This window comes from Podarcis pityusensis, assembly GCF_964106645.2.
Source record: "Podarcis pityusensis genome assembly, chromosome: 10".
Classification (NCBI taxonomy): Eukaryota; Metazoa; Chordata; class Lepidosauria; order Squamata; family Lacertidae; genus Podarcis; species Podarcis pityusensis.
This window is the reverse complement of record NC_138035.1, coordinates 29870337-29889939: the sequence shown is the minus strand read 5'-3', so window position 1 is coordinate 29889939 and position 19603 is coordinate 29870337. Positions and strand designations below refer to the sequence as shown.

At 42.8% G+C, this 19603-nt stretch overlaps 2 long non-coding RNA genes across 2 annotated transcripts in view; one reads left to right on the top strand and one right to left on the bottom strand.

The window, feature by feature from the left end:
- Nucleotides 1-19603, bottom strand: part of LOC308457739 — a 515363-nt gene that overhangs the window by 21292 nt on the left and 474468 nt on the right. The window lies entirely within an intron of this gene.
- On the top strand, nucleotides 1459-17044 carry LOC308457730. Its single transcript, XR_013977091.1, has 2 exons — nucleotides 1459-1523; nucleotides 14934-17044. It is a non-coding gene; the product is annotated as an uncharacterized lncRNA (long non-coding RNA).

Here is a 19603-nt window from a genome sequence, read left to right as displayed (position 1 = left end):
GGTGGGAGCCGTTCTGTAACGTCTGAAGGCGTTCTCCGTGTTGGTCTGTCACCTTTGTGGGGCGCATTCATGGCAAAAATGCGCCTGGCCAGTAAAGCCAGCCTCAGCGTCCAGGGTGATTTGAATCGGTTGATTCGGCGCCAGGAAAACACATTGTTTCTATATTTTTATTTACTTATTATTTATTTTTTATAAAAGCAAGCAAGTTAAATTTAGAGGCGGTCTCACAATTCGCCTGGAGTGATGAGTAGGGCTGCCATACGTCTTGATTTTTGAGGACACGACCTGGAATTCGCGTCCGAAAAAGCCTCAACAAAGCTAAACAACTTTCGGGTTTCCTGGTTTTTACTTTTTGAAATATGGCAACCCTAGTGATGAGGCCCATTGAATACAATGGGCATGCTTTTTTTTAAAAAAATGCATTTTTAGTTGGCTGTTCAACTAATAGAGAGCTTCCAATATGATTTTTCTAGCTATATATAAAAATTTAAAATTAAACAGTGAAATGCCACTTAAAGGAGCATTGTAGCACTATGATGCCTTTTGATTTATTTACAAGAGGGGACTTTCCAGTCACTGACATTTTTTGCAAGGTAATTAAAGGTGTTGAGCAGAAAGGCCTTTTCCTCTATTTAAAGATTGGCATGATGTGTTAGCTCTATATGACTTTAATTTATTTATCCCATTCTCTCCCCCCCCCAACCTACAGTTGTCAGTAATAAGACAGGAAAAAAGAAAACAGAGACACATTTGTTTGAAACAGAATACTTGATCATAAATGGTTATATTTCGAGGAATAATTTGCTAGTCCCATGTCCTTCTCCCGCAGTTTGATGAAATGACTCCTGTAGATGAGAAATGAAGGAGAGGCCTGCCAGCCCCATTTCTCTCCTTCTTTAAAGCCTAATAGAATGACTATTGAGCTGTCAGCTTAGGGAGGAACCCAGTGGAACTGATACTCCGTTCATAACTGATGGAGATACCCTGCTGGCCCATATCTGACTAGATATGTATAGGATTACACATGGGGTTGTTAAGCAGTATCTTAAGGTCCTTGGAAGATTAGCTTGAAAAGATAATATTCTTTAAAATTATTGCATGTCAGATTTTTGAGTTACACACCATTCTTATTCTCCATTTCATACATTTTAATCTTTAATGAAAAGTTCAGGACAATATTTAGTCTATTCCCCATATTTAAAGTTCAGCAGCGGGCAAAACACAACCCCTCCACCCTGCGGAAACTGCTGTTCTTCATTTAAGTGTCACTGTTAGTAAAAAATGCAATTTGGACCCAGTCAGTGTAAATATGAGAAATATTAAGGTTGAGGTGCTTTCAGTTTTTGTATCCCTTTAAAAAGTATACAGAATGTATTTTCAAATGATCACAGAACTGTCCATAGTTTCTAGGTTTTTGTGTTTAAATGTTGTTTTTATTGCTTAATTCTAGGAAAGAAGGAAAGGGTCACCTTGTCCACTGCTGGACATGAATAGGGTAGCAAAATGACTGCAATGGATTCAAGGTACAATTATTGGGTTTTTAAGACTGGGAAAACCTCAGCAAGAGAACAGCTCCTCTGGGGGCTCATGTAATCTTTTTAGACTCAGTGATGGAGAGCTTCCAGTGCTTCAAAAGTTGCTGGACTCTCATTCTTCTCTGGCCATCAGACATGCAGCTAGGGTGATGGGAATTGGAGTTGAACAATACCTAAAGGACCACAAATTCTCTGCTGCTGTCCTTGACTACAGAAGGTAACTGCACTGCCATCAAATGCAACCCATGAAACAAATCTGTCCCTATTTCATAACATAAATTACCGTAGATGGAATTATATCTGCCTCCACATTTTAGGAATCTTGCTTCCCGTTTATTGCCATGTTACCTATCCTTGCCAGTAACACCCCATCACCGCATTGGATAAATGCAATAGAAAAACAGATATAAATAATGGATGATACTCAACTAAGTTAAACTTGAAGTAGATTCATTGAAATCCATAGGCTTATGATTAACATTGGATATCGCCCAGTAATGTACTCAGTCACAGTATCACTTTGTCATGTTGCCACTTTGTTTCTGACAGACCACTTCCAGTTATCAATTAAGTAACTATTCTATCTCTCTGTTTAGTATTCAACCCCTTTCTCTGAAATACAAGATACTCATTTGTTGGAGGCAGGCAGGTGCGCTAGAGGTCTGCTGGTCTGATAGTACAATGATTTCTTGGCTTCTCTGCTGTTTCCGAGAGCTCAAGCAGCTAGGATCATATCTAATGCATCTCTTTGCTTCCTTCTGAGTATAATAATAATGCTGCTAGTGTTATTTACTGCAGTAATTGAAAATGATGTGCCCGAGACCTTAAATGAACCAGAAGCTGGAAATTGGAAAGTTAAGGCTTTGGCAGCAGTGCCAAGTTGGCTACTCTGAGCTTGTGTATTACGGTATTAAAACATTCACACCATCTGCAAGGCTATAACAATGACTCCTTCTAATGGAAGTGCAGGGGGCTTAGTCACAGATGCTAGTGCAACCTTAAAGGGACTCTGACCCTATCATTTGAGCCAAATGAGTCTGTAACAAGTTCAGATGGTGAGCTTGCCTCAGCTTCTCAACAGATTACGTTGAGGAGGTTTGATGTAGTTCAAAATAGGTGTTTTCTTGCCTGTTGTTGGAGAGGCCAATGTAAGGTTAAAATGATAGAAAGAAATAATGGAATACGATAACCCGTCGACAGTCAGCAAATGTGCATAAGAACCAAGGTAGGAAGAGAGGATGACATGAAGCTGAGTATTGTGGAGGACTGAGGGTACTAAGATCTTGGATATCCAAAAGTCATTTACAGATAATGCAGCTATATCCCAAGGGTCCTTTGTTGAAAGCTGCAGCAGATAGGAATGTAGGAAGTTTCCCAATGTGAAGAAGTTCGTTTTGTCATCAACACTGCTTTGTGAATAGTCACAGTAAGAAAACTGATGAATCAAACACATCGTGAAATGTGCCATTTCCCCATTTCTGGCTCAGAAAAGTGGTTGAGTTTTCTTCCAGTTTGTAGGGCACTTTTGTTCCTCCTCCTTCGAAGCAGAGGGAGTTAAACAATCCCGTGGGGGGGAAACAAGCCATTTTATAAGCTATTTGTCCTTCTTCTCCTTCAGCCTCAGTAATCTAGTCTGGCTGTAATTATGACACTTAATAAAAATTGCTTTCCTTTTCTCTGCTCTAGCAGTCCTGGAGGAACATTGTATGTTAACTCTGGGAAGTGCTTTTAATTTAATGCTCGGAAGAGGTGCCAGCTCCACTCCCGCAGAGTCCTCCACTTGCAGACAGACACAGCCTAATGGAGAGGACGGCTCCAAGTATCTCCCCTATTTAGATGCGATGGAGCAGAATGTAGATCCAGTACGTTTAGCATTGACATCTCTAAGGCCTGTTCAGTCACAAAAGAAGCATCCCTTCACAGTCACCTGAGATAGTGAGCTTGGTCCAGAAAGCAACCTGAGAAAGTTAAGCAGATCTAGGTCTGGTCAGCGCCAGCATAAGAGACTCACAACTGCACCAGCTACAGCAGGAGTCAGCAAACTTTTTCAGCAGGGGGCTGGTCCACTGTCCCTCAGACCTTGTGGGGGGCTGGACTATATTGGGGGGGGGGGAATGAACGAATTCCTATGCCCCACAAATAACCCAGAGATGCATTTTAAATAAAAGAACACATTCTACTCATGTAAAAACACACTGATTCCTGGACCATCCGCGGGCCGGATTTAGAAGGCGATTGGGCCAGATCTGGCCCCCGGGCCTTAGTTTGCCTACCCATGAGCTACAGGTCTTTTCAGGAAATATGAGATAGAAATGCAGTGAAGAATAAAGCTATGCTCTGTTTCCTCTCTTGGAGGCAGTATTCCTCTGACTGCCAGTTGCTGGGAATCACAAGTGGGCAGACAGAGGACAGTACTGTGTGTTCAAGTTCTCTAGTGTTAAGATCCGGGTGGCAGGGGCAGGATTCAAACTCGAAGTTGGGTATGGTGGTGAATCCGATTGGCTGCTGCTTTCCACCTCCATCCCAGTGCCACCCAGAAATCTCCCTCTGCAATCCCTGGAGCAGTTTTGTACTTGTAAAACTTTCATTTCCTAGCTGACAAGGCAATGAATGAATGGATGAACACAGAAGATTTTTGCGACACTTTTTGAAAATAAAAAGCAGCCAGCCAGCCAGCCTGTCTGTAGAACAATGGGGGGCAGGACCAAGAAGGGTTCCTAAACCAGGGTTCAATTTGCCAATGTGCACATCTATCATATCAGTTGTAAAGCTAAGAGGGTTGGGGTCTTATGGCCGAGGGGCATGTGCTGAGCTCTCTTAAATCTGTATTCTGTCTTTGTTCTTGCTGTCTTCAAAATGATGGGCTCAGGGGATGCTCCTACATTTTGAGACAAATGCTAAAGCTCACCATTTGAGACAATGGCAGCACTAGTGCCTGCTCCTTTTCAGTGCCATTTCTCTATACCTGTTTGCGCAGCCGCTCACTTCCCATGCAATGAGGAGACAACATTGTTTCCCCCCTCCTTGCAGGGAACATGTTCTGAGAAATTCTCACATGCGTCATCGTTGCAGTGAGACATTATTGCATTCACAGCCCATTCTGCTAATAATCAGTCACTGCTGCTCCAGATCAACTTAGGGTGGGCAGCTTGTGTGGCGTCAGGCAAAAGGAAAAAGGAAAAGTAACCAATTCTTCAAAAGAAGATGACATAGAAATCCCTGCAATAAGCAGGGATGTGATAACCTGACCTCGGAGGGAGATCCGAGGCTGGCTTAAACCCAGAGTGTTGGCAGCTCCTACCAAAAATGCCTATGTGCTTTAATGCATCTCTTACAATAGCTTGGGGTGTTTGGATAAAATAAATAGAAACTGTTTGAATCCTGCCAAATTTTTGATCCCATTGATAATCACCATGGAAATTCTTGCCAAAGCTGTTTGCTCATTGCACAGAACATTGTTGGCTCCTATTAAGGCAGAATTACCTGTTCTTTTTCCATTACATGCTTCCTTCTTTAGGAGGGAACACCCACACCTTGGCTTGGAGCATTCTCCTTTTGCATCCGGTCCCACCAGCTTTATACCCGCAAATGAGGGAAATGCTATTTTAACCTGCTCTTCCTCATACGGCAGAACCCCAAAACGATTACAAAGCAATTACATGGGCAGACTGGAGGCAAAAGTGGACAGTAGTAAATATAAGGTGGTAGTGCACTAAGCTTTACTCCGAGAAGACCTGTGGAAATTAATGGACCTAACTTAGTGATGCTTATTGATTTCAGTAGGTCTATACTGAGTAAAGCTTAGTTTGAATACCACTCATGGAGTGGGTGGCAAGTCTTGCAAATTTCTTCAGTCTTAAAAATATGCTTGTGGGTGTGTGGAATTCAAATATGCTAATCTTCTTTGTGATTGGACAACACTTGGCTTGGTAAGTCTACGTTTGATGGAGAAGCACATAAACTGCTTTCGGGAAACCAAAGATTTTTAATTTTACGTTCAGAAAATGTCAGGCAATGCTAAATAATAAAAATAAATACTATGTAATGTAACCCGGCAATCGTTTTAATGATTCCTATGCAATTTTATGCACATTTTACTTACCAAGCAAAACTAAATTATATAAATTTAACCAAAATATATTTTGAATTCCCAAGTCATGTAACAACTTTTCAGCACCCCTCATTTTGGGAGTTGGAAAGTTGGAAAATTCAGCATTCCCTATGACCCTTATATGTTTTTTATCTTCAGTAAACCCTATGAAAAGGCTAGGTTGTGAGATAGAGAACTTTATTCAGTGCTACACTACTACACTTCCTAATATGCAAAGGGCTTTTCCATTTATTTATTTTTGTTCACAGCAGTCCTGTGCATTAGCTGAATATTTTTTCCCATTTCAAAGTTGGGGAAAACTGAGGCATATATTGGTTTGCTCAAAGCCACCCCTGGAGTCCATGACCAAAAAAGGGACTTGAATTCAATGTCAAATGTTGTTTACTGGACCACACCAGCAAGAAAGGTATCCAAAATACTGAATCAAACTTGAGATACAGCTGCATTGGTGCTGCAACCAGTCTATAACTTGCCCATTTGCATGACATATTCTCTAAATACACCAATGGCTCTCTTATCTTATTTAGGAGATCTGCCAGGATAGCTCAGTGTGGTGCTGATAATGCCAAGGTTGCAGGTTTGATCCCCATCTTCCAGCATTGCAGGGGGTTGGACCAGATGATTCCCAGGGTCCCTTCCAGCTCTGTGATTCTAGGATTCTTTGTTGGAATTATTCAAGGCTCACTTCTTGGCCTGTTCTGTTATGCAGGAATAAACAATGGGAACCATCTAATGTCTTCTGTTCCATACTAAAAGTCACTGATACGGATCAGCCACCTGGCAACCACCCACCTGGTGGTGGTAGTTTCTGACCTGCTATTTGAAAATATGGATTGGGCCACAATAGGCATGAGACAAAGGAAGCGTGAACTCACTGTAGGATAGCCTTCAGTGCTGCACTTTTGTTGCACTTGCCTACAACAGCCATCCCCAACCACGATGCTCTCCAGATGTTTTGGTCTATAGCTTCCATCAGCTCCAGTGTAGTCTGGTGTAGTGGCTAGTGTGTTGGACTGTGAGACCAGGGGTCGGATCCCCACTCAGCCACAAAGCTCACTGGGTGACCTTTGGCCAGTTACTTTCTCCCAGCTTAATGTACTCCATATGGTGGATGTGAGTAGAAAATAGAGAGGGGTTGGACTGCGTACTCATGAGCCAATCAAACAATGACATCTGGAGGGCAGCAGGTTGAAGAACTGGCAGCACCGAAGTTTGCTTAGACCTTGTGATTGCTTAGAAGTCCACTTCAAGGCAATGTCTCGAGGTAATTCATTGGTAAAGTCGAAAGAGGAGCCACAGTTTATGTTTAAATGACATTGCAAGCAGATGAACCTGAGATCAAAGTAGCTTAGTTGTGGTTGAAATCCACAGGATTTTCATGTTTGCATAAAGCCTCGCAGCAATTCACAAATAAGTAACCTTCCTGGGTGTGGAACTCAGGTTTAACTTGCCCTTTCCCCCTGCCTGAATGTGACCCACATAGCTGTGTAGTCCTAATGCATTCATACTTGGCTGAAGTTGGTCCATCTGAAGGTTTTGGGTGCAATCAAACTGTCTGGTAATATCATCATGATTCCCTATGCTCAGTTAGCTCTGTCCCTCGGTGCTATAATGTTTTATGGGTCCACTGAGTTGCAGTCGACATGAATAAGCAGCAGCGAAAAACGTTGCATTTTAGATGTTTGCATCAGGTGCTATGCTTTGGGCATCTGGAACTTGGGTGTGTGTTGTCATCTTCCCCGGAGCCTGTCTGCCTCTACAGCCTGATGATCTAAACGCAGCTTCTGCACAGTTCATTCAGTAATGCTGGCTTCCATGCTCTTGAGTCTCTTTTGTTCCCTGCCCCCCCCCCTTGCCTGAGATTTTCATACACCAGGAGGAGAGTGTTTTTTCTCTCTCTCCCCCCCCACCCCCTGGTGTCCTCCCTTCTCTGCATTATGCTGTAGGGCAGCAGCAACTGATCTACCGCAGTGCTTTTGTTCTCTCTGCTAATTTCCCTGTGTTAGCTGTCTGCAGTAGAAGGTACCTGGGATTTTGGCTGAGTCGCCTTTTCTGCCTCCCCTTGAAGTAGGGCCAAACAGCTCCCTTCTGGATGACATCCTCTCTGCCCATGCTTCTATCTTCCAACGCATCCTTTCTCTTCCCTCCCTCTTGAAGTTGGAAGGGACTGCAAGGGCCATCTTGTTCAACCCCCTGCAATGCAGGAATCTCTTGCCCATTGTGGGGCTCGAACGCCCGACCCAGAGATTAAGAGTCTCATGCTCTACTGACTGAGCTATCCCAGCAGTTAGGCCTGTGATCAGATTGACACTAGATGCAGAGCATCACCATCATGTCTGGTGGCCACTGAATTCTTTACCCTCCAAGAGGGTTTATCATCACACACACAATATAATACCATCTGAAGCTGCTGTTTGGATCTGGAGGAAACAGGCTTCGCTCCTGGTGCAAGTAGCTTTTGAGAGGGAATTTTCCTTGGGATCAAGGATGGTGGTGATGGGAAAGACTAAACTCTCCTTCTCCAACTACTGCAGTCCCAATGTTGGTCAGGGTCCCCCATGCATGCATTTAAAAAGCACACAATGCCACATCCAAGTTGGTCTGTGTTATGTACTGAAGTTCTCACCCTGGGCCAGCAGGGGGATACTGTAGATAGTTTTCACTCAGGTCCACATATGCAAATAAGGAATTGAAAGTGACGTTCAGTGATTGGATAGTTACAGAAAGTTGTTACTGTTGCGTTGTAGTTGATCTCTATATAAGCAGGTTGGCTGAACCTTTCAGTTCAGTTCTGTTCTGGCCTGTGAATAAACAAGAGCTGTCTGAAGAATCGCTGTGTCGTCTGATATGTTCACCCACAACTTAACAGTCTGAGCCCCGTATGAATGAATGGGGGAAACTTTTCATCACTTCTGAAGGTCTATAAGGCCCAGTAGAAGAACCGACTCTCTCTGGTCCCTTGAAACTGATCCGTATTTCTCACTCCCCTTCTGAGCCATGCACCTGCACTGCTCCACATGTTGCCTTTGAAGAATCTTCTGCAAGTGTAGTCTTCCCCTTCCCACTTCAACGAAGGCTCTGCACCGTCCAACTAAGAATAGGGTTGATTAGAGGTTCTCGCAGAAAGCTGGACTCCAGTAACAGGCAGTGCTTGTGAAATTAGAAAGGCCATACATCAGAATGAAGAAGGTGCTCTGGAGGAGTAGGCTGAATATTTTTTCCTCCTCCTTTTCCCTTCAAGCTTTTAATAATCTCCAGGCTGGGGTGGTGTTTTTCCCTCCTTACCAACTACAAAAGGAAGAGAGTTCCTGTATCTTTGAGCCAAAAATGAAAAGGGAGAGTCAGATTCTGCCTGGTGGAGTGGAGCAGCATTTGAATTTAACAGAGCTAAGCAGGCAGCTCCTTTAAAGAGCTATATTTCTCTGCCAACGCAGGCTGTGCTCCTGTATTGATTTGATGGATCCACGTATTTATATACTGCTTTTCAATTACCTAATTTGCAAAGCTGTTCCTAACCTTAAAAAACAAAGTGCAATCCATTAGAAACAAAAAGCCAAAGTAATCAAAAGCTATTTGGCTATCAGCAGCAATATCCGTTTTCAATACCTCTTTGTAAACAGGGCTTCTGTTTCAAGCGGAACGGGAAAAGCTTTTTAACTGTCTCTGAAAAGAGGCAAATGGAAGAGCCAAATAAGCTTTTGATGCAGGGGAGCCACTTATGCAGGAGGAAAGGAGGAAAACCTGACCCCAAACGCAGATGGGGAAGTGCCTAGAATTTACAGGTGCAAATTTATAGGCATAGATGAAAATGAATAAATAATTGCTGAAGTTTAAATAGAAGCACAATATATATCTCAAGATAGTGGGGAAGACTGTGAGCAGGTTGCCTGTGTGCCTGTTGGCAACACAAGTCTCTGTAGCTGTGTTGATGGACAAGTTCAAGGCCCATGTCCTCCCTTCTTATGGCTCTATATATTTTTAACCAGACAGACTGGGCAACCAGCCCTTCAAACAGGACTCCTTAAAAAAAGAGGATTGTAAAGTAAGACATTCCCATACCCTCCAACATTTCTCCAGTGAAAATAGGGACATCCTAAGGAAAAGCGGGACATTCTGGGATCAAATCAGAAACTGGGACAGCTTCTCTAAATCAGAGATGACCCTGGAAAATAAGGATACTTGGAGGGTCTGCATTCCTGGAGGAGAGCATTCCACAGTATGGGGGCAACAGCTGAAAAGGCCCTGTTCCTAGGGAGAAACTATACATCAGGCATAGTCAAACTCTGCCCTCCAGATGTTTTGGGACAACAACTCCCATCATCCCTAGCTAACAGGACCAGTGGTCAGAGATGATGGGAGTTGTAGTCCCAAAACATCTGGAGGGCTGAGTTTGACTATGCCTACGATGTATTAAAAGTGTGGCTGCATTTATTGCATCTGTTGGTTTGGTCTCTTTCCTGTGCCTTTTTTTAAAAAATAAAAAAAATAACAATAAGACTGGATGAGCTTAGCTCTTTCCCCCTAGTCCAGCCTTTCTCAACCTGTGGGTCCCCAGATGTTGTTGAACTACAACTCCCATTACCCCTAGCTAGCAAGGCCAGAGCTCAGGGATGATGGGAGTTGTAGTCCAACAACATCTGGGGACCCACAGGTTGAGAACTGCTGCATGCACCCCACAGCTCCCATATGCTGCTGGAGAAGCATAGCTATTGGCTCTTCTGCTCCCTATTCCACCCCTACACAACGGCAATGGGTAATTTGATCCCTAGTGGGTGTTAATCTTGCATCCCCAAAACTGGTACAGGGTCCCAGATCTCAAACCATTGGAGTGGGGTGGGCATGTGGGAGAAAATGCACCATGAGAAACTCCAGACCCAGACCGCCCAGGGACTTGAATTGCGTCTGGAAACCTACTAGCAGCCAATGAACTTGCCATAAGATTAGTGTAATATATTCCCACTGACTTGTGCCAGGCAGCAGCATTTTTGTACTAATTGAAGTTTCTGGACAGTCATTAAAGGCAGCCCCACGGAGAGCGTGTTACAATAGTCTAATCTGGAAGCCACCAAGGCATGAATGACAGTGATTAAGTCTCTCTCTTTTGGTACTTGGCGCAGGCAGCAAGTCCGCAGAAGCTGGGAGGGAAGTTTCCCGAAGCTACAGCTGCTAGGTGAGGCAAGCAGGGCCCAAGAGTTTCCTGGCTCCAAGCTGCAATCCCACTCATAATCCTATGGCTTTTGGAGACCTGCTAGGGGACCCTGCCCCCTATCTCCACTATAACGGCTGGTATCACAACCAAGGGCTGTCTGTGTGCATAGACTGGAGCAGAAAAAGATCCGTCACCGACTGTGCCCAACAGTAGTGCCTTTAATCCCTGCGCATGTCTCATGTTGGCAGTGCAGGAGATAAAGCCATATTTATATATATTTTTAAAGAGAGAACTTATCTTTTGCTAGTTTCCCAGTGGCGTTTATCAGATCTCCTAGCTGGATGAGATTGTGTGTTCTTTGTCATGTAATGGCACATTTTTGCACTGCTTTGAGTATGATAAAAACATGCCTTGCCTGATTTATAGTAACTTTCACTGCCTTATAGCATGGGGAATGCCCTGGCACTGAGCAAAATGTTCCCTTCGCATCCCAAGTTGGTTGCAGATGAGCTCGCTCCCATTTGGGTATTGGTTCAAAGACATGGGGTGTTAAGAAGAGTAGATCACTACTGCTGGCCACACCTATTTGGGATGACTCTGGGGCAAATGGGTTATCCCTGGCCATGGTCTCTGGTTTTGCCCCACCTTATTTATTTATTCATTTATAACCACATCTGGAATTGCAGAAATTTTGCATGTGCTCTTGCTTTTCTCTGCATGACAGTATCCCCCCACCCATTTTCTTTTTCAGGTGTGAACATAAGATCAAATAATATGTTATGCTATCCTCATCTTTAGACCCCGAGTAGCTGCTTTTTAAAAATAAGTAAATAGTAGGTGCAACCCTGACATGGAGGGATTGGGGCTTTACCCATGCCTTTGCTATGGAACCAGTCCAAAGGACATATTGTAACGTTCTGGTGATGAACAGTAGAGAGCTGTCATGGATGCAGAAGAACAGTGGGAGGAATCAGCTGAGGAACCCCTGAGAGATCACTAGATGGGCAGCAACCAACAGATGCAGAACTGATTACAGTGGTATCTCGGGTTAAGTACTTAATTCGTTCCAGAGGTCCGTTCTTAACCTGAAACTGTTTTTAACCTGAAGCACCACTTTAGCTAATGGGGCCTCTTGATGCCGCCACACTGCTGGAGCACGATTTCTGTTTTCATCCTGAAGCAACGTTCTTAACCCGAGGTACTATTTCTGGGTTAGCAGAGTCTGTAACCTGAAGCGTATGTAACCTGAAGTGTATGTAACCCGAGGTACCACTGTATTGAGAAATCAATGGCTCCATCTATTTTTAAAATAATAACTCCTCCACTGCACTAAGTTTCCTTACAATCAAGTGGCATATAAATTTTATAATACTAAAGAAATAAAAGCTGAACCGGCTCTAAACTTTATGGGTGAACAATCTGTATAAGTCAGCTCCATATGTTCATATCCTGCACACTGTGCTTGTTTCTAGCAAGGTGAGAAGGAGGGAGAATTTGGACTTTCAACCTGTGAAGGCCTTGGGTGGGTGGGAAATAAGTTGTTTCACTTCTGGAGCTGTGTTTATTGCCTAAGAACTAATCCCTAAAATACCCATAATGTGTGTGATTTATTCTGATAGAGGAATTTAAGTAAAACAGATGGGAGTCCTTTTTTGTTGTCGATTCAGAATATGCAGCTGCCCCATCCGAAACTGTGTGTGCTTCTCTTCTGCTTTTAGCTCTCCCACACCCCTTGCGTAGCCTAGATTCCGTTCTCTCCCCTGTGTGCTGCTGCCAGAGTCCATCCGTTTGTTTTATTTTTAGTGTTTCTCCCCGGGCAGATTTCCTTCTGTTCTCCCAGGCTGTTCTTAGCTCCTTCTTCTGCCGTATGAAGTCCCCTTTTTCAGAAGCCTGTTTCCCTGCAGCAAGTCATTCCTTTGGGAATGTCAATTTTTCCGTTTTTGTGTGTGGCACTCCCCCCTTCCTCCCGCCCCCTTCAGCAGCTTTTTCATTTCACTCTCTTACCATCCAACCCCGACTCTTGCCATTTAATTTCAAAGACAATCAAAGAGAACGTGTTCCATTTAATTTCATAGCAACATATGGTTTTCGGCTTGACGTTTCATCCTGCAGATGCAGCGATTATTTTAAGCCTCTGATCTCGCGAGGTGCTGAGCGCTGCAGACTCCCATTGAAGTTGCTCTTTCCAGGGACCCTCACGCAGAGCCTCACAAGAGCCGGACCTTGAAGTTGGAGATATGATGACTAGGAAACAATCGTATTTCCTTTCTCTCCTCCCTCTGTACCCCTGCCGCTTCTCACCAGGCAAACTCTTGCAGCTTTTCTAAATGTATTCTTTTCTAGCCGGAAACATTTCTGTGCTCTCATTTGACAAGTTACCCACGGAGTTTTGGTGGCACGTGATTAAAATAGCAGAATTTCTGCTTAGCCTGATGTTCTCTCAGTCAGTTATCAGATGTGGGTATTTATCTGCCATCTCTTTAGTGGCACAGCTTTTCAGTTTTTCCCCATGTTATTTCACCTGAATTTAAGTTGCCTGCCGTTTCACCAAACAAGGACGAAATCTGCATAACCAAACTACAGTTCCCTCCTACATTATCCAAGAAAGAGGCTGCACAGCTGGGATCAAATCGGCTGATTTTGCAGAAAGGCACATCAGCTCACAGGGCTGTCTTAAGCATATGTGGCACTGGGGTGCAAAGATCTGCCGGGCGCCCCTCCCAGTTGCCCATAGTTGTCAACCCTATTTTGGGGGGAGAACCCCAAAGTTGTTGACCTTTTTTTAGGGTGGCTGGTTCTGGACACCAAAATATATGTGCATTTTCAGAGCAATTACAGCAGTTTAAAATATTACATTTGTTTTCACCCTTCGTATGGTCCCTTCCTATTATTTCTTTCCAGGATGCTCCGCGTGCCACTAATTGCCCTACGGGAGCTAGAAATACTGTTCTATATATGGATATTCTTTGCAAAACATCCTATGATTACCATTCATTTATTTCTAGGAGTTTGTGGCTTGGCACACACATTTAAACATTACTTTCCCTCTGTGTAGCACACCATAAGCAAAAACTTTCCTGCGTCTTGCACATCTGAACTAACTCTTTAAACAAGAGCATTAAGGAACTTGGGAGACCTGGCCTATATAATGAGGAAAGTTTGTACCCAGTGTTGTCCCATGTGCTGCTCTATAATTGTATTCATATTTAGCCTTTTCACTTGGGGCCGATGCACTTAGTATTTAGATCGTGAAGTGAAGGCCCACAGAGGACATCCATCCATATACATGTCACTGTCCCACAATCTGTCAATACCCTTTTAAGGCTGTCTTGTGCCTCATACATTAAGGGCCCTTCCAGACTGTCACAGTTTTGCTGGTGGGATTCAATGACATACAGTCAAACCTTGGCTCCCAAACGGCTCCATTTTCAAACAATTCGGCTCCCGAACACCGAAAACCCAGAAGTAAATGCTCCAGTTTTTAAAATGTTTTTCAGAAGCCGAAGAAGAAGAAGAAGAGTTTGGATTTGATATCCCGCCTTTCACTCCCTTTAAGGAATCTCAAAGCGGCTAACATTCTCCTTTCCCTTCCTCCCCCACAACAAACACTCTGTGAGGTGAGTGGGGCTGAGAGACTTCAAAGAAGTGTGACTGGCCCAAGGTCACCCAGCAGCTGCATGTGGAGGAGCGGGGAAGCAAACCCTGTTCACCAGATAACGAGACTACCACTCTTAACCACTACACCATACTGGCTCTCCATACTGAACATCCGCCGTAGCTTCCGCTTGAGTGCAGGAAGCTCTTGCAACCAATCGGAAGCCGCGCCTCGGTCGTCGAACATTTCGGAAGCCGAGGTTTGACTGTACCAGCAAATTTAGATGGCGCAATTGAAGGTGATTTGGAATTCTTGTGCAACAAAGTCCCTTCCTCCCCCAATGGACTTTTTTTCATTAAGGAAACCGATAGGAAATGCACAGGAAAGTGCGTAGTAACGCTTGATGCCACTTCACTGCAAACAAATGGGAATAAATGCTCAATAAATAGCTAATGTTTAACTTTTTTGGGGTTAAAAATAATAATCTGATTTTGCTTTCTAGAGGGTTTACATATGCAGTTTAATTGACTGAATTTTTGACAGTGCTGGACCCTTGGGGATAAGATAGCTTGGCCAGTGGTGATGCCATTCTGTGTGTATCTCAAGATGGAACATGGGAGGAGGAAGCAAACATGCAATGGAGGCTCTGTTATGTGCAAAGTAAGTTGCATACACTTATGCTTTTAAAGCACATTCAGAGCACATTCCCCTCCCTCAAAGAATTCTGGGCAATGTAGTTTAAAGGTTGCCAGGAATTGTGAGGAGTAAACTATGGTGCCCAAAATTCTTTGAGTGGGGAAATGTGCTTCGGGTGTGCTTTAAGTCATTCTCAAAATCAAAGTTTATTTTTTTCAGCAGTGATTTCTGTTGGTGGAAAAACTGCTAATATGTAAGAGCCAAATAAATAAACCAATAAAATTATTGGGTTGGGGTTTTTTGTGTGAGAAGCAGGTAATTAAAATACAGGTAAGCAAGCACTCCTTAGCTAGGGTTTGTTTCAGGATGGTTGAAGGCGTCTATAATAATTGCTTTCTCCTTATCTAGCAAATGGGATCTTTACAATCCCATTCCTTTCCTGTCTTCTTCTTTCTGCTTATAGTCCTTCTTTCAAGGCAGCCTAGTCTGAAATGCAACCCAGTAAAACCAAAGGATTTGCACTTTTACAGCAGATTTGGCCTCATTGCCGTAGCATTTAATTTTAAGGCTTAAATCCAAGTGTTTCAATTTAATTTCACTGTCGGCAAGGTTGCCTCTGAACAGCTTTCTGCTTCTTCTGGTTTCTTCTAATCTGCTGAAAGCAAAAGCAGGCCAACCATTTCAGCCTGAATTTTGTCTTTCTCTGACTAAAAACTGCTCTGAACAGTCTTTCACTCGCCTCTTGATTTCTGTTCAGAATGCTGCTGCTGCTGCATATCTGATTTTCCCCAACCTGCTGAGACGCCTCTCTGCTCTCTTCACTAACCCCCAACCTTTTATCAATTTTTTCCTCTCCTCGTCAAACCCACATTTCTTTTACTTAGAACATGCACCCTCTTTCCTCTGGATCTTTTTTTCACCATGAAACTCTCTCTTCTCTTGCTCCTATTAGTTTTCCTCCCAGTCTAATCTAATTCCAGACTAACATCTTTAATAAAGAAAGAAAAAAAAGCATCCCGTCTTCTCTTTACTTGTTATGCAAAAAGAGTGTACCTGAATCGTACAACTTGTTCCTCTGCCTAACAGCATGACCTTGGGTCAGTCACGATCACACAGCTTAATCTGCCTCGCAGTGATGCTGTTGCGGCAATAAAACGGGTGGGAAGGAGTATGTTCACCTGAGCTGCTTGGGGTGGAAGGTGGGCTAAAAATGCAATGAATAAATGGTTGCAATGTCTACTGCTTTCAGTGGGATCTGGTTACAGACAACCTCTGCAACTCTGCTGCATAGGATTAAGGTAGCACCAGATTTAGGGTGGGGTGGGCGGTTTTCCAGCATAGGACACTGAGCTGAGGGGGTGCATCATCATCATCATCATCAAACCTACCCTATATTTATGTGGGCACCTACTGAGAAGATCCACAGAAAAAGCAACTGTACCAAAATGAATATTGTCAAAAGAATACATGGCTGCATGGGTGTAGCCAGGATTTTTGTGGGGGGGGGGGGCAGAAGCTCAGTTTGCTATGTATTTTTATTGATTTAGGTGGGGTGCAGCTGCCCCTCTCTGCTCCCCTCCTTGGCTATGCTCATGCATGGATGCATGGAAACATGAAGCATTAAATGTAGCTCATGAATGAGGTTTATTTATTTATTTTTAGTATTTTAAATCAAGTTTCTAATTCTCTTACAGTAAAGAAGCCGAGTATGTGTATCTGGAGGGTAAATGCTTAGAAATGAGAAGGATTCCAGCAGGCAAAGAGTGTTGGCACTTTACTCATCGCTGGTCTCGTTCCTTTCCTGTTCCTCTGTCATTCATCACAACAGCCTATCTTCCTATGCAAAGTTAATTGTTCCAAACCTCCTTCCTCTGTCTGTTACAAAAATAAATAAGAAAAATTGCACCGGTTCCCAAATTCTGATTCAGTCAATCGTATGACTTCACACTTGGGTATCCAAAGAGTGAGATGATCTACTTAAAGATAAACGAACAAGCCCAAGCTCATTAAAAAAATAATAATTAGAAACAATTTTATTAATGTTATATTATTACAATTTGTAGTCAGGGTCCAAGCTTCTTTCTAACACCCTGTGATATAAATCCAGATCTGGTATATATATTGAATGTCAAGAAGGCATAAATTGAGCCCAATCCAATCTGCCTCCTTGCTTTGGCCTGGGGATCAGTGTAAGAATTCATGACCTTTTCTTTTTTTGCAAAAGTTTTGAATAGGGTTTCTTTCAGACGTTGTGTATTCTGTGGAAGCTGATCACAAGGGTGGGATATGGTACCAAGCACAGTTTAACAAGCAAATTTTAAAAATTCCTTAAGGCCATAAAGAAATATTGGAATGAGTGAAAAATATAGGATGACATCTCAAGAGGTCAGGGTGGGACTGATGCAGCGAGCAGGTTTTCATGGCACAGAATTAGGATTGCCTTGATGCAGAAATAGGGTGTCTTTTTGTGACACAAGCTACACTCAGCTGAAGTTATCGGCTCCCCTTTTGCCATTGATCTTTCTGGTGCGTTGACTGGAACAAAGCAAAGTTCAAAAACCTGCTCAGTCCTGAAGCTCAGTGGGTGACCTTGGGTCAGCTACGCTCCTTCAGATGACCTACCTCACAGGGTTGTTGTGAGAATAAAACAGGGAAAGCGTAGAACTGCATATACCATGAACTCCTTGAAGGAAACGTGGGGTATAAATGTAATAATAAATCAATAAACAAAGTAAGTTGCCCTGGGAATGTCCTCTTCAGTTTGTCTTATTTTATTCCTTCTCATATCTACTTTCCTGTGTGTTTGTTTAACATGGGAGACCCACTGGGACAAGGGAAGCCTAAAACAAGAGGCAAATGGATATATCTATCACACTGTGGGGGGTATATTATTATTATTATTATTATTATTATTATTATTATTATTATTGCAGTCATAATCTGGCTTGCTGCTCTCTTTTATCAAACATTGTGCTTATGCGATAAGAGAGAGGTTAAAAAGATAAAACAACTACTGACCACTTTCCCTTTCTTTTGCAGCTTTGAGCAAAAACACTGTGGAGGTTTCAGTAAAAACACTTCAGGGGTGAAGGTGGGAAGACAACTTACGAAACAATGTAGTTGGTTTGAAAACCTTAGAAAGATTTAATAAAAACTATGTGTAGAAAGAAAAGGAAAGGAAATGTGTTCCTTTTTCTAGTGAGCTATGGCTGGGGAAAAACAATCCACAACCTGGAGCTCAGTACTGCAAACGAGAGGGAGAAAAAGCTAAGGAGGAATCTAAGCAAGAGGGTTCTTCCTGAAATACCTTTGTGCACAGAAATCAATGGAAGAACAAGAGTATGACGATACCCCTGTTAAAACAAGCACTGAGGGAGCTGGATGTGGTGCTCCTATTGCAAGTGATATAAACTCTAAGGCAGAAGTTTCACAAATGGGAGATATTTATAGAAAACACTCAGAGGGAAAAGAGGATGTCAAGAAAAGTGAGAGTGCTGCGAAGTCTGCATAAGAAGATGGTATTGTGCCTGACTTGAATTATAGTGAACCTGCTAAGTTTTGAGAGATGCTACTGAGATTGCAAAGGAGCTAAAAAATACTACCAAACTTTGAGACAGAACAAGTTAGAAAAAGGAGAAAGAAATGGAAGTTTGAGGGTGAGGCCTAAGAAGATGCACCACAAGATCCCAAACAGAAATTCAAAGTAGGTTTCTGCTATACTGTCTTAGACATGGCCATAACAATCTATTGCAGAGAGAGTCCAATGTTATTCCCTATTTGGTTTCGTATATGTTATATAAAGTATCAACAAAAAAATCTATTGAAAATGTACTTAAGGTCTGCAAGAATTTGGAAAAATTACTGATGCGCGATGGAAACAATGATATTGATGCGGAAGGTCTGTGCTGTGAACTTCTATCTACAACTCGAAAATTTCCACAGTCCATGTGGCCACAATGAGTACTTCTCTTCATACTACAACAAAAACACCTGTATAATGTGCCTAATGTTTCTGTTGCTTTAAGGATCCTGCTTATACTTCCAGTGTCAGTGGCAAGTAGTGAACAGTTTCTTAAAGCCCAAGCTTATTAAAAAGTTACATAACTCAACAATATTGCAAAAGAGGCTACTTGGCTTAGCAACTATATTAACTGAATATGCCCAAGGAATAGCACTTGACCTGAAGGCATTGGTGACAAAATCTGCAAAGGAGAAGGCACACAAAGGGAGGTTTCGATGTGCCTGAAACTGAAACTTTTAAGAGACTTAAATGTTGTGAACTCACAGGTCACAAAATCATTCATAATGATTTGCCTGCTAAAACATTTTCTTTTGCATTTGAGAAAGATAATCAAAGACTGCTGTATTTTTTATTCTTGAAATTTAAAATAAATGTGGCAGTTTTGATGGGATGGGGGCTGATGTAAGTAGTTAGCCTTGCCTATGGCACAGAACAGCATGGTACTGGTAACCCTTCAACTGGTGCCAGGCGGCAAATCCAACTATTCCATGGTTCCCGCTGCCTTAGCTCTTCTGTTTAAAACCTAGCAACAGAAATAACTGTGTGCAGGTCTAAC